A 16148-nucleotide genomic window follows, 5' to 3' on the forward strand; every position below is an offset into this window, starting at 1 on the left:
ATGGGAAAAAGGGCTGTGTGAACCGGTGGGAGGAGCAGAGAGAGAAGATGGGGAAACCAGGACAAGGAATGGTAAGGGTATTGTCCAGGCGCACAGGCCTAGGCAACATCTGACCTCACACTGGAAGGTTTATCCACCAATGTGGCCAAGAGAGCCTCAAAACTACATCCAGTGGGCAAGAAAGCCCTGCCTGCCTTCCCTTACTCTACAGTTTCAGACCTGCTAAGCCAGAGGGCTCACAGAACATGACCAAGGAAGGAAGTCAGGGATGTATTTGTAAAACAAACAATAAGCAAGCCCAGAAATCATCTGTGGAAACACAGGAAGTCTCTGGAGTCTCAGGACCCTTAGATGCTGCAGAGACCTCCCTTCAACAGAAACTAAATTTTCAGGGAAAATATCAAGACATTATTTGAGGATGGAGATTCACTTATTCAAAGAACACACAGATCCACAAATGTTCACCCTGGCCAATGGTCTCCCTGCTCTAGAGTGAGGTTAAATAGCACCTAAAATAGAAATTCCCCATTTCTACCTGCCAGAAATCCACCTACAGACTGAGGGTCCCAAGAGGGCAAGAAGAGAGGGTCCAGTCCCAGGAGTAACTCAGGAATGGAGTCCAAGGATCCACACCTAATCCTACATGTAGCAGAGAGGGGGGGGGGGGTGCCTCAAGCTCAGACAGCTACTCCTTAGAGAAGAGAAGGGAAGTCAGGAATCCTCAACCTTCCAGAAAGACCAGAGCCCTCTCATACCTTAAGCTGTGGAAACATAACTAGATATGGGCTCTGGAGAGGACCTGCTCTAAGAGTATGTGGGTCCCCCAGAAGGCCAGAGGTCCCCCTCAAAGCAGTGCCCCAGCCTCCAAAATGGCATCTCTGGATCCCTTTCCAGAAAATAAATTCAGTCTGTATGTTCTTTTATTCAAATAGAAATATGGGAAAAATGAGTTTATTACAATTTTTTTTTCCCTCAATTTTCTTTGGAACCAAGATTTCACCCCAGGAGCCAACTCAAGTATCATATCCTGGATGACTCGTATGCTTATCCTGCATCTCTGGCTGCCAACACAGAGCCTGGCTCAGTACAGGCGGTCATCAAGTGTCTATTAAATGAATGAGTTGCCTGTGGGCTCCTGGAGCAGGGTGAAATGCCAAACTTTATATTTCATTATAGGCATAGCATGTCTCAGAGTAACTTCTCTGTTTTGGTGTTTGACTTGGCAGTACCCCCTTCCTAATGGGCTGAAAGACATCCCTTGTGTGTCCTCCTCTGCTGAAACACCGTTTACTACATGGCTTTCTGCCTGCAGGCCCAAGGTCTGGAGTCTGGTCTGTGTGCTAATGACTTACGACAGCAAAGAAGCCAAATAGATTTTGAAAGTGTTGTGTTCCCCATCCACCTTCAACCAGGTAACAGGACAACCTTAACTTCCTTGCTGCAAAAAGGGCAAGCTAACGTAGGCAGAACTGACTTCTCAATGAGAAATGAACACACTCTTTATTTGTTGGCAACAATGAGGTGGAGGACCTCCAGGGTCCATGAGACTCTTGCCATCAATGCTCATATAGTAGAAGTCCCCTTGACTGAACTACACTAAGGACAGGGAGATGCAAGACATCATATCTATTCACTAGCAGAGTCTAACATGCGATTGTCCTATTGCTCAGAGAGAACTGACAAAGGCAAGGGTTCAGAACAAGTGGCTCGCTCTGCCTGACATCCATCTCAGCACTTTTGCCGATACATAACCCATTTCATCCAGAAAGAGGGAAAATGCTGCCTCTAACTACGATAAAGTAGATAGTACCAGTCCAGTCCTCCCACCATAAACAAATATAAAACTGGAATACTTATTTGCTTGTTCATTCATTGATTTATTTCCCAATCATGTTTCAAAGAACTGGAGTCAAAACAGAGCCTGACAGTACTGCTTACTGAGCTGAAGAGGCAGAGATCAGAGTTTAGAGCAGCTAAAGCAGCTATAATCTGAGAGGTAGGTCATTGAAAAGAAGAGAGCTGTGGGACTTCCCTGGTGGTCCAATGGCTAAGATGTCACACTCCCAATGCAGGGGGCCCAGGTTTGATCCCTGGTCAGGGAACTAGACCCCACATGCTGTAACTAACAGTTTGCACGCCACAACAAAAGATCTCGCATGTCACAACTAAGATCCCATGTGCTGCAACTAAAAGCCAGCAAAGACAAGTAAATAAATTTATATTTTTTAAAATAAATAACTTAACTTTATTCCTTGAGGAACGAGAAAAGAGAAGAGCAAAGCTAAGCAGAAGGGGAAAGATAAAGATTAGAAAAGAGATAAAGAACAGAAAAACAATAGAATCAGGAAAACCAAAAGTTAGTTTTTTGAAAAGATCACACAAAACTGACAAGCTTTTAGCTAGATTGATAAAGGGAAAAGGTAGAAACACACAAATTACCTAAATGATTCAAGATAAAATGGAAAATTTCTACAGATTTGTAACAAGTAATGAGACTGAATCAGTAATCAAAACCTTCTGGCAGAAAAGGTCAGGACCAGATGGCTGCACTGGTGAATTCTACCACACATTTAAACAAGAACTAATACCAATCCTCTCAAATTCTTCCAAAAAATAGAAGAGGAGGGAACATAGAATGAGAATGGCCTTTCATTCTATGAAGCCAGCCTTACCATGATGCCGAAATTAAATAAAAAATCACAAGAAAAAAAAATTATAGACCAATACCCCTACGAATACAGATATAAAAATTCTCAGCAAAATACTAGCAAACCAAATCCAACAGCATATTCAAAGGATTATACTTCATGACCAAGTGGGATTTATCCCAGGAATGAAAGGGTGGTTCAACTATGAAAACCAATCAATGTGATATATCACATTAATAAAAAAAGGGGAGGGGAGGAAATCACCTTAATTGATGCAGAAAAGGCATTTGACAAATGAAAGAACCTTTCATGACTTAAAAAACACTCAAAACTAGGACTAAGGGAGAACTTCCTTGACATGATAAAGAGCATTTACAAAAAATACACAGCTAAAATCATACTCAGTGGTAAAAGACTGATGCAAAATAAAACTAGAATACCCATGTTCACCAGTGCTATTCAACATTATACTGAAAGCTTTAGCCAGAACAATTAGAAAACAAAAAGAAACAAAAGACATTCAAATTGGAAAGGAAGAAGTAAAACTATATTTGCAAATGACATTATTCTATATATTGAAAATCCTGAAGAATCCACAGACAGCTACTAAAACTAATAAACAAGTTCAGAAAAGTTGCAGAGCCCAAGATGAAAATACAAAAATTTGTTTCTATACACCACCAGTGAACAATCCAAAAATGAAATTAAGAAAGCAAATTCATGTACAATAGCATCTAACAGAATAAAATGCCTAGGAATAACTTTAATCTAGTAAAAGACGTATACACTGAAAATTTTAAACATTGCTGACAGAAATTTTAAAAGGCTTAAACGCAAAGACATCCTATGTCCATAGGTAGTGATAGCTTACAGTGAACAATGTCAGATTCATGATCTCCAAAGAAGAAGATTTAGCTTTGGGGCCAGGCTTGATCACTTGATTCTCTGTCCCTTTTCATACTTTAATAAAACTCTGCTACACAAAAGGTCTTGAGTAATCAAGCCTGGTCCCTGGTCCTGAAGCTAAATCTTCTTCAGAGATCACAAATCCGACATCGTCTGCTGTAAGCTATCATCTTGGGGGCTCGTCCGGGATCCTCAGGACAAGATAAGGACACTCAGAGCTCTAGCCCTCAGTATACACGTTTTCTGCTTTACTAACTCTGTGGTGTGCTTGTGTGAATGAGTGACATACCCTATGCAAAGCAAGTGAGGAGTCCTGCTCTGCAGTTTCATGGTGCCTCATAATGACTGAAGGCAGCCCCAAAAAGGGAAGCCTTGCTGGGGGCTTATACCAGCCTGCCAATGCCAAGAGACACCCAACATCCCTGAGAAGGGAGCAGCCAGAAATGGGCAAAGTGTGTGGACCGAACTTTGCTTTCTCGGTCACCTTTTCCTGGTCTCTTTGACCATTCTGTAATTGAGCAGGGAATTACAACTACTAACATAATCTGATGGATCATAGACTTTCAAGGGCCTTGTGATCCATGCTGTCATTGTGCATTTTTACTTAGACCCCATGTATGGAAGCACTTAGCCTTGCTAGACCAGGCAAGCCTTGCTAGAAAGTTACTAAGAGCACATTTGGGAGTGAGGCAGAACTCTAGCTCCAGGAACATCTCTCAGGCTAGAGGTTACTCTCTTGGCTGCCTGCCTCAGGGGCCAGCGATCTGAAACTGAATCTTTGTCACGGCTGTGTCTCCTATCTATGTGCATAGAAGCACTACTGAGACCATGAGGCTTTTGAGGACACAGATTGGGAATTTCAGGATCTTGTCAGATTGGAAATGCAATGGGCTTCTTCCTTTGGTAGCACCAGCTCTTGGCAGACCAGAGAAGGCTCTCTGAAGGCTTCTGTCTCAACTCCTTAGATATGTCTTTTGTGGAAGCTGTGGAAATGAACTGGAAGGGTTGGCCCTAGTAACTTGAGGACAAAATCACTCTTTCCTCGTTGGCCAACCCTCCACAACCTCTTTTGCTATCACGTATACTGGTGTGGTGACACTCAGGAGGGACATCTTGGTTGTTGTTCATCTCTTTGTGACTCACCATTTCTACTGCGGTCAGGAATGTGTATAGGCACATGAAAGATGGATGCTTCCCCTAGTAGTCCTAGCTTGGAAGGCATTCCAAAAAGCTACTCTGCTCCACCCTGAGTGGCATCAGAGGAAAAGGGCAAATCAAACCAAGGTCTTGGTGGTATGGAACTAAATCAATCTGGGGTGCCATCAGGTCTATCCCTGGTGCATCTCCACCCTGCCTTGTGGTAGAACCGGCAGAGACAAGTAAGACACCTATGTCAGTAAGGGACAGACTAAGTCTGACCGGGGAAGGAAAGCTTCGGTGGAGAGTCTGTCTACACTCCCATCTAGAGCAGGGAAGCATGCTTCCAGTGGAAAAGAGCCATGGCTATGGATACTGCTTTTTTCTCTCTTACAGATGGGAGCTAAGAGTTCCAGAACTACTCCTCTAAAATGTATTTAAAAACTGGGACAAGTTTGATCCCTAGCATTTAATAAGACACTCCTGATCTTCTTCTGTGATACTGAATGGCCACAGTATCCTTTGGAAGACGGGGAAGGCTGACCTGTTGAAGGATCTCAATTATTACTGTTTTACAACTAGAGTGGTTCTGTAGAAAACAAGAGAAATGTGTTGCTCTTTATCTCTCTGCGAGACGTGCCAGACTTATGTCCTAAAGGTGCAGGTTTGGGTGTGAAACCTTCAGCTCGCTCCTGTCCTCTTACTTTGCCCCTGTATCCGGGGCTCTCAACTGAACAGGCTGAGAGTCAGGGCACCCTTCCAGAAGGGGTTGCATCAGTCTCGGTAGAAATTCAAACAGTACCAATTGCAGTCGAGACTATTTAGAGGATCCAGTAAAGTATATAGAAGCCGTTATAGGACTAACTTTACTTTATGAGCTTACCTGAAGAGATATAATGTATATCTTGGGACAGACACTGACTCCTGACTCGAAAACTTGAGTTTGGGGGGAAGCTACTACTTTTGGAGATGAATAGCTTGAACATGAGACAAGGGGAAAGAGGGAACACGAAATAGCCCTCCTTCCTACTAGGTGCCAAGCAGTTCCAATAGCAGAGCCACTTTGCCAAACGTATTTTTGAAGGACTTAAGCAAACGCGTGCTAAGACTTTAGACTTTGCTAAGTTGGCTGACATAGAACAGGGAGAGAAGGAAACTCCTGGTAAATTCCTAGATAGACTATGGAAGGCTCTCCCCAGGTTTACTGATGTTGATCTTGAAAGTGCAGAGGGAGAAATGACCTTTAAAGATTTCTCGCTCAGTCAGCTCTAGATATCTGCCGTACATTACGAAAACAGGCATTTGGACCAAATCAGTCTTTAGAAAACTGTTGCAGCTGGCTCAGACGGTATATTACACGGTAGAGAATATAAGGAGGAAAATAAGAGGCTAAAAAGAACCAGGAAAAAGACTGAAGCCCCAACAATGGCTGTTAGATCTGCTCTGAAACAGCCTGAGGAAAAAAAGCCCAGAGGAACCCAGATGAAAAGGGATGGACTTGTTATTACTGTGGAAAGGAAGGGGTAATCTCAAGCAGGATTGCCCTCAGGCATCTAAGTAGTCCCCCGCCTCCCTTCCCCCAGCTCCATGTCCAGCCTACAAGGGTCCACACTGGAGAAGAGACTGCCCTCCGAGGTGTAGGCCCCAGGGGTCGGACTCTCAAGATAATCTGGACTGAAGGTGCCTGGGGGCCCACTGGGAGGCCCCACAAGCTCCCCTCCTAAATGCACCTGAGGAAGCCCAGGTATTAATAACTGTGGGGGGTCAATCAGTCGATTTTCTTTTGGACACTGGGGCAACTTTCTCTGTGCTCACTGAAGTCCCTGGTCTGCTTTCCTCCCAATCCACTACTGAAATGGGACTGTCTGGATGAGCCAAATGCTATTATTTCAGTCATCCTTTAAGCTACAGCTGGGACTCGGTGCTATGTTCACCAGTTTCTAATCATGCCAGAGTCTCCCTCACCCCGTCTGGGGAGGGATATATTGAACAAGGTCCAGGCCTCTGTTTTCATGAGTATGGAACCTACTCTTTTAACGGAACAAAATGTAAATCCTGAAGTGTGGGCTGATGGAGAAACTGGGTCAAGCAAAAATGCTGTTACTGTCTTTATCAAGCTCAAAGACCCTCACCTACTTTCACATCAAAAGCAGTATCCATTAAAGCCTGAGGTGTTAAAGAAGGGTTAAAACCCATCATTGAGAATTTAAAGGAGCAGGGGCTATTAATTCCCTGTAAAAACAGTCCATACAACACTCCTATTTTGGGTGTAAAAAAGTCAAATGTTAAATAGAGACTTGTTCCAGATACATGAATAATGTGTCTAATCCTTATACTTTATTGTCTGAAATTCCTAAATGAGCCAAATATGACTTTAAGATAATTGAGAGGATTCTTGGGCATTACAGGCTACTGCCACATTTGAATTCCAGGTTATCCCAGAGAACTTGCCCAGCCTTTATATAAACTTACAACTGAGACTCAGTAGGCCCAAACCAACAAGCTGGTTTGGTCCCCAGAGACTCAAAAGGCTTTTAAGTCTCTTCAAACTGCTTTCTTATAGGCTTCAACTTTGAGCTTGCCCACAGGATCAGAGTTTAGTCTGTTACTGAAAAAAAGCTATGGCCACGTTGCATAAGGGTAATTGTTACTATTGTTTTACTAATGCCTAAAGCTCTTAAGTTTACTAATGGGCTAAAATTTTACAGAACTGACTTCTCATGATGTAAGTGGGATCTTAAACTCTAAAGTTCAGAGTGACAATGGCTCCGTCTTTAAAGCTGCTGTAATTCAAGGGGTGTCCAAAGCTCTAGGAATAGAATATCACACTGTTCCTGGAGACCCCAATCTTCAGAAAAAGTTGAAAAGGCTAATGACATTATTAAAAGACATCCATGTAAGCTAACTCAGGAAACACAAGACAGTTGGTTTACAGTTCTACCCATAGCTTTAATGAGGGCTCGAACTACCCCCCCCCCAAAGAAGGGACAGTCTCTATGACAGACTGTTTTTGTGCACAGATATTGTCATAGATCCTGAAGCCTTAAAATTAACTATGTGACTCAGCTTTTAGCTTTTCAACGACATTACCAAGAGGTTAACTCCTGACCCAGCCTTTGAGTCAAGCAAGCCGCTGTTTGAGCCAGGAACTGAGATGGGCCTGAGAATCTAGGTGGACTTGCTTCTGCTGACTCCAAAAATCCTGAGTCTGCCATTTGACCCTCAAGACAACACCTTCCTGTCTTGGGCTCATTCCTACACTGCATTCCACAATCGATCTAATTGCTGGATCTGCAGAGCACTCCCCTCCTCATCAATTGAAGACTTCCCATGGTGGGTTTCTCCGCTTCAAGGAAAGGACTTTCTTCAACTCTGTGATGACATCTAACAATGCTAAGATGGACTGATGTAACTATGGACATAATGTAACTTTTAATTTTGATTAGGTTTTAACTTGGTTTAATGACTATTTTGCCTTACATCTGTAACTGTAAAACGGGGTTTGTTTCTAACCATCTGAAAGCTTTTAAGTTACAAATGGTTGTCCAAGCTCCTACAAGTGCCACAACCTCCTCCAACTATTACTTGGGACCCCTGGATCAGAGACCCTCAATATAAGGATTAGAAGAATATGTTGCCTCAACAATCTAGGGACATCACATTCCTGCCCCATCACAGCAGGAAGTAGTTATGGGATGAAAACGACGCCCCTTTCCCTTGGCAATGTAATTCTCCTAAAAGAAAAGGGGGGAATGAGAGTCAATTCCTAGGCAGATTGATAAGAAGTCCAGGGTCCCCAAAGAGGAGAAAGGGGTCTGGGACTCTTGAAGTGGAGATAGGGGTATGAAATTCTCAAGGAGGAGGAAAGGATAAACATCTTTTTTTTCTCTACATTCCTTAGTCTTAGTCATATAAAACACTTTTTTCTTTAAGCTCTGAACTGATGATTACACAAGAAGCAACTCAGTTTAAACTCTGTACTAAGGATTATATAACAACAATGTATCCTGCTTGAGGACAGTCTCTCCTTCCTGAAAACCTTCCAGCTAATCCTGTTATCTTAAAATGTAAATTATGGAAGTGGGTCTAGTAAGATCTTTACAATCTTAAGACATTCTTTTGAGTTATTTTAATAACTAATTAAAAAAGTATATAGCTCCCTTGCTAACACTAGTGAGGGGGGCAGTCTCCATCCCCCTTCTGATGTCTATGTCAGAAGTTTTCTCTGTCCTTTTCATACTTTAATAAAAGTCTGCTACACAAAAGCTCTTGAGTGATCAAGCCCAGTCCCTGGTCCCAAAGTGAAATCTTTGACAATCACAAATCAGACACCTTTCACCATAAGCTATCAGTAGGAAGACTTAATATTATTAAAATGTCTATTCTACTCAGAGATCTACAGATTCAATGCAACCCCTATCAAAATTCCAACAGACTCTTTTGAAGAAACAGAAAAGCTGATCCTCAAATTCATATGAAACTTCAAGGTGCCCCAAACAACCAAAACAAATTTGAAAAAATTTTTTGAAAAATTTGAAAAGAATGAAAGACTCATACCTTCTGATTTCAAAACTTAATACAAAGCTACAGAAGTCAAAACAGTGTAGCACTAGTATAAGAATAGACATGTAGACCCATGCAACAGAATTGAGAGTTCAGAAATAAACACATATGTCTATAGATATTATTTTTGACAAGGATGCTAAGCCTATTCAATGGAGAAAGAATAGGCTTTTCAACAAGTGGTGCAGGAAAAAAAAAAAGTAGTGGTACTAAGACAAATGGATTTACACATACAGAAAAGAATGAAGTTGTAACCTTACCTCACAAAATGTAAAAACTAACTCCAAATGGATCAAGAACTACATGTAAGAGTTAAAACCACTAACTTTTAGAAGAAAACTATGTTTCATGACCTTGGATATAGCAGACATCAAAAGGAAATGCTAGAAAAGAAAAAATAGATAAATTGAACCTTATCAAAATTAAAAACTTTTATGCATCAAAAAACATAAAATGGGAGAAAATATTTGCAAGAAAATATTTGATAAGCAATTAAGATCCAAAATATACAAAGAACTCCTACAATTCAACAACAAAAAAACAAATAACCCAATTTAAAAATGGACAAAGAGATATACAAATAGCCAATAAATACATGAAAAAATACTCAATATTCTTAGTCACTGGGGAAATGCAAATAGAAATTACAATAAGATACCACTTTATATCCACTAGGATACAAATAAATAAACAAGTGAGTGAAAATAACAAATGTTAGCAAAGATGTGGATTTGGAACCCTTCTACATTGCTAGTGGGATTGTAAAAGTGATGCAGCTGCTACGGTAGTTTGGTAGTTCCTCAAACAGCTAAACACGGCATTACCACATGACACAGCAATTTCACCCCTAAGTACATAGCCAGAAAAATTGATAACAAGGACTCAAACAGATATTTGTATGCCAATGCTAATTGCAGCAATACACTATAGATAGAAACAGGGCTTCCCTGGTGGTCCAGTGGTTGAGAATCCACCTGCCAATGCAGGGCACACAAGCGCAATCCCTTCTCTGGGAGGATCCTATATGCTGCAAGGCGGCTAACCCTGTGCACCACGACTACCGAGCCCACACCCTAGAGCCCATGCTTCACAACAAAGAAGCAATCACAATCAGTAGCCCATGCACCACATCCAGAGAGCAGCCCCCACTCACTGCAACTAGAGAAAGACCACAAGCAGCAACAAAAGATCCAGCGTAGCCAAAAATAAAATTTTTAAAAAGGTAGAAACAAGTTAAGTGTCCATTAACAAATGAACAAATAAACAAATGGAATATTACTCATCCATTAAAAGGTATGAATTTCTAATACAGCTACAACATGAAAACATTATACTATGTGAAATAAGTCAGATACAAAAGAATCAATAGCATATATTTCTGTTCATGTAAAATATTTACATTAGGCATATTCATGGAGACAGAAAGTAGATGTGGTTTCTATTGCATAATAACTGCAGTTTCTGCTGGGGTGATGAAAAGTTTTGGAAACAGCGGTGATGATTGCACAACAGTGTCAATGTCATTGTTACCACTGAATTACATACATGAAAATTGTTAAAATGATAAATTTAAGTTATATTTTACTACAATAAAAATGTTAAAAAAGAAAACCAACAGCAACCTCAATGTTCATTGCAGCACTATTTACAATAGCCAGTACATGAAAGCAACCTAAATGTCCATTGGAATAGATAAAGACATGGTACATATATACGATAAACTATTATTCAGCCATTAAAAAGAATGAAATAATGCCATCTGTAGCAACACTGATGAACCTAGAGAGTGTCATACTGAGTGAAGTAAGTCACACAGAGAGGAGAAAAACCATATGCCATTCCTTATATGTGGAATCTAAAAAGAGATGATACAAAAGAACTTACACAACAGAAACAGACTCACAGACTTAGAAAACGAACTTATGGTTGCTAGGGGGAAGGGATAGTTAGGGACGTTGGGATGGTCATGTACACACTGCTATATTTTAAATGGATAACTAACAAGGACCCACTGTCTAGCACATGGAACTCTGCTCAATGTTAAGTGGTAGCCTGGATGGTTGGGGGATTTGGGAGAAAATGGATATATGTTATATATGGCTGAGTCCCTTCGTTGTTCACCTGAAACTATCACAACATTGTTAATTGGCTATACCCCAATACAAAATAAAAAGCTTTTTAAAAACCAACAGCAAAAAAAGCAAATATTTCAATTACTTGAAGAGCCATTTCACCAAAGAGGATATACAGATGACAATCACATGAAAAGATGTTCAATATCATCATCTATTAAGGAAATACAAATTAAAACCATAAGACATTGCTACACACGTAGCAGGATGCTTAAGCAAAAAATGGTGACAACACCAAATGCTGGCTGGGATACAGGGAAACTGGTCCACTCATTTGTTGCTCATAGCAATGTAAAATAATACAATCACTCTGGTAAACTCTTCAGCATTTGTTTAAAAAACTAAATATGCAGCTACCATATAACACAGCAATTGCAGTCCTAAGCATTTATCCCAGAGAAATAAAAACTTATGTTCACACAGAAATCTGTACCTAAATGTTTATAGCAGCCTAATTCATAATTGTCAAAAACTGGAAACAATCCAGATGTCCCTGAAGACGTGAATGGTTAAAAAATACATGGCATATCCACACCATGGAATACGACTTGGCAACAAAAAGGAAGGACCTACTGCTACATGCAATGACCCAGATGAATTTCCAGAAGATTATGCTGAATGCAAAAGCCAATCCCAAAAGGTTATATACTATATGATTCAATTTATGTACCTGAATCACAAGTCTGTGTGCCAGGTCCCTAGACCCTGCCCAGCTGTCATCACTGGGGGAGCCAGGCACCCAACCAAACTGGCCGTCGACCAGAGGTGCACCAGGTCTGTCACTGCTAGTAGGTCACAGAGACGGGATGGGGGGAGAGGTTCACCACTGCCTCAAGCCCTGGGCCCGGCCAGTCGGTGGTCTTGGTGAGGGCTCTGGAGCCCTGTAGGACACAGCCCTCAGCCTGTTCCCTGACCCCCTAGCTCACACAGTGGCCTAGGACTGGGTAAGCTGGAGGGCCCAGTGGGAGAAGGCCAGCATCTGCCTCTTACCTCACTTTCCACCTGACAACCACGAAAGAATATATACAATGCGTACCATATGATTCCATTTATATGCAGTCCAAAACTTACTATAGTGTTTAGGGATATATATTTACATGGCAAATCTAAAAAGAAAAGCAAGGTAATGTTTGCCATGAAGGTCAAATAATAACTTCTGACAGAGGGAGAGAGATGGTGATGGTCGGGAAAAGGAGCAAGGACAAGGGCGATAGCTATTAATACATTAGCATTTGCTTTTTAATAATCTTTAAGCTGCACATTTATTTGTCGCAGTCCCCTAGAGTGTGTTATGTTATATTCATAATAAAAGCAATTTTTAAAGGAAGAAGAAGAGAATACACCTAAATGTTTAGGGCCTAAGAGGAGAGAAAGCTTTGGATAGTTTTTCTTCTAACTTTTGAGTAGCTGTCTCATTTTCTATATTAACAGGCAATTAGTAATTGAAAAAAAAACAACAACACAGGGAGTCTGGAGTCAGACCTTACCTTAATTCAAATCCCAGCTGTCTCTTATCAGCTCTACGACATCAGGAAAGTTGCTTAACTGTGCGCTTGTTTCCTGATCTGTGAAGCGGGGATAATAATAGTAACTACCTTAGTCAGCCAGTGTGCACACATGGAAAAGTGATTCACCTGATCCATGGGATACCCTCATTGTTAGCTGCTATTGTAATAAGTCTAAGTTACCTTGACCATGAAGAAACAAAGGCGAGGGAATTCCCTGGCCGTGCGGCCAGGACTTAGGTTAGGACTAAGCCCTCGCACTGCCATGGACCTGGGTTCGATCCCTGGTCAGAGAACTAAGATCCTACAAGACAAGCGGTGTAGCCAAAAACAGCAACGACAACAAACAAAAAGCAAAGATGAAATCCGGTTTTTGGTGTGTAACATTCCTCACACTTCACTGTGACTGCTTAGTTTCTTTTCTTCTCTGCCTGACAGAGGGCACCATGGGGACAGAGGCAGTGTCTGCCTTGACCCACTGTCCTCCCCAGCTCGCAGCACAGAACCAGAGTGAAAGGAGTCCAGGTGTTCGGCTTTCAATGCAATGCTGCGGTAATGGCAGAAGGTGAACACCTGAGGGTGAACCTTGGCGCCCAAGCCCTGCCTCCATCCTTGCAAACCCCCATCCCCCGCAGAGCTACAAGATCCCTTAGCTCAGGCATACTGAGGAGCCTGAAAGAAACCTTCCCTGGGGTCCTGGGTCTCACTGCCTCTAGATGAAGGTTCTTGGTAACAGCCCAGGGCATGATAGGAAGGACACTTTGGTCTTGCTTCAGGGAAAGAATGAGGATGGGGAAGAGGGAATGGGGTTGGGAGGCACCAAGAAAGACCCATCTGTCCCCGAGCAGGTTGTAAAAGCCTGGATGATTGGGGATAAACCCAGCTCTGCCAAGCTGCGAGGTTTCAGGGAGCCCTGGGGGAGCTGGGCAGGCAGTCCCGGGACTGTGGGCAGCTCCTAGCAGCTCCTTCGGCCTCTCTCTCCTTGGGGGACCCAAGGCTTGAGCTGGCTCTTTTGTCATCAGTGACAGGTTGGGAACTCTTCTCCATACACAAAGTTCTTTCACAAACATAAATCCGTTTTTTTCTTCCTTACAAACTCGTAATCTAATCAGTTGCCCATTTTACTCAAACAGAGCTCAGACCAAAGTCATCCAGCCCTGACTTCACCCCACACTCTTCCTTCCCTTCCCTTTCTCCCAGGTCTGTCTTCGTAGAACAGGTAGATGAAGTATGAGCCAGGATATCCTCAGCCCCAGCCAAGCCCAGGATGTTCAAGTTAGCCCTGGAGACCCCAGATTCCTCACTCCCAGGGGATCAGGAAATGGGTTTGGCCTCTCCCAAGAGGCTGCAAAATGGCGTGCGAGGGACTCTTAGGGTCCAGAGGTCAGGCCCAGAGTGGGAAGCCAACCCAGATCTGTGACTCCAGGGCCCACCAGAACTCTAACCCATGGCAAGGCACTACCTCCTTTAGAAGGGTCTCAGATGGGAGTGCTGTCCAATCCATACTCCAAAGGGTGGCCTGGGAGAGAAGCCCAAAGGACCCTATAAAGAAAGGCGTGTTGGAAGGAAAGGATTCCCAGAACATGGCATCTCTAGATTTCCCAGCAGAGAATGAGACGGTTTGGGGGTCTGAGAGAAAGAACCGTAAGGTTTCAGAGCACAGATAGTATTAGTGTGTTAGGTATAGAAAGGCCTCCTACCTTTAAAAACAGCGGGGCTTTTAAATCTGGAGCCTCATCAATAGTGGCAAAGGGGTCTGGGACTCCTTAGGGAGGGAGCTTGAAGAGAGGTGGGCTTAGAGCTAATGGGGAAAAAGCTGCTGCTTACAGGTCCAAAACCCCTGGAGTCACTTCAGTCTAAACAGCAAGTCACCACCACACAGAGCTCTTGAGATGGGAGTCAGAAGCAGCCCTAGCTCCATCTCCAGAATCTATTCTGGCAACTTACCCTCCTCAAGAAAGTAAAACCACAGGTGAACAGAATTTAACTAAAACTGACTTCAAACCTCAGGACAGCCCCCTTTTCAGCTCCCTTGGAAGATTTCTGGCCTTCACAAGTTACTTCTAATCTCTTGAGCTTCTGCTGGGATGTTTCCACACCATTTTCAGCTTACTGCTGAACCCAAAAAGGAGACAAACTATTGCACCACCAGATCGGGCAGAAAAAGGGCAAAAGGCAAAGTCAGCTAGAGAGGGAGAGAGAACCAGAACACTGGTAGCTGTGCTCACAGCAACCTTCATCCTCTTCGCCTTCATAGGCAGCAGCTGCTCTGATCAGAACCCGGGGTTTGTGGGAAGAAGCGGTATCTCACACAATTAACGTGGGCTTTCACTTCATGTAGGAATGTGGGTATTCAGATAAAGCCGACACACTCTATCTTGGTTCTCCCTCACTGTCCCAGATGTTACTAATATTAGACTGTATGCTGACTTCATGAGCCTGTTTTCTCATCCTCTAATTACACAACTATGTCATCAAATGATTTCAAGGAGCCTAGCAGGCATCATGCAGTGCTGAGCAAGGGGCTAGAGATGAGTAAGAGCCAGTCTCTGGTCTCCAACTCACACTCTGGGGCAGACAAACTATAGAGAGAGCTGCTTCCTGCACACATTCTATTAAAGAGCTTGCATTCACCCTCTACAATTCACATCTAAGATCAAATTCCCAGGGACTTCCCTGGTGGTCCAGTGACTAAGACTCCACACTCTCAATGCAGAGGACCCAAGTTCAATCCCTGATCAGGGAACTAGATCCCACATGCCACAATTAAGACCCGGCACACAGCCATGTGGCCTAGCAGTCCTGGGTTCCCTTACCCTACTGCTCTCCACCCAGGCACCCCTTCACTATAGTCTCTTGCTTTGTCGGAAAAAAAAAATTTTTTTTTAAAGTCTGGGGTAGCCAAATAAATAATATTGTTTTGATGTTTTCCAGTGGCTCAATCGTGTCGGACTCTGCAACCCCATGAATGGCAGCATGCCAGGGGTATCCTTCACTATCTCCTGGAGCTTGCTCAAATTTATGTCCACTGAGTCGGTGATGCCATCCAACCATCTAATCCCGTCACCCCCTTCTCCTCCTGCCTTCAATCTTTCCCAGCATCAAGGTCTTTTCTAATGGGTCAGCTCTTTGCATCAGGTGCCCCAAGTATTGGAGCTTCAGCTTCAGCATCAGTCCTTCGAATGAATATTCAGGGTTGATTTTCTTTAGGATTGACTGGTTTCATCTCCTTGCAGTCCAAGAGAATCTCAAGAGTC

The sequence above is a fragment of the Giraffa tippelskirchi genome, chromosome 6 (genome assembly GCF_054371585.1).
Source record: "Giraffa tippelskirchi isolate mGirTip1 chromosome 6, T2T-mGirTip1v1.2.pri, whole genome shotgun sequence".
Lineage (NCBI taxonomy): Eukaryota > Metazoa > Chordata > Mammalia > Artiodactyla > Giraffidae > Giraffa > Giraffa tippelskirchi.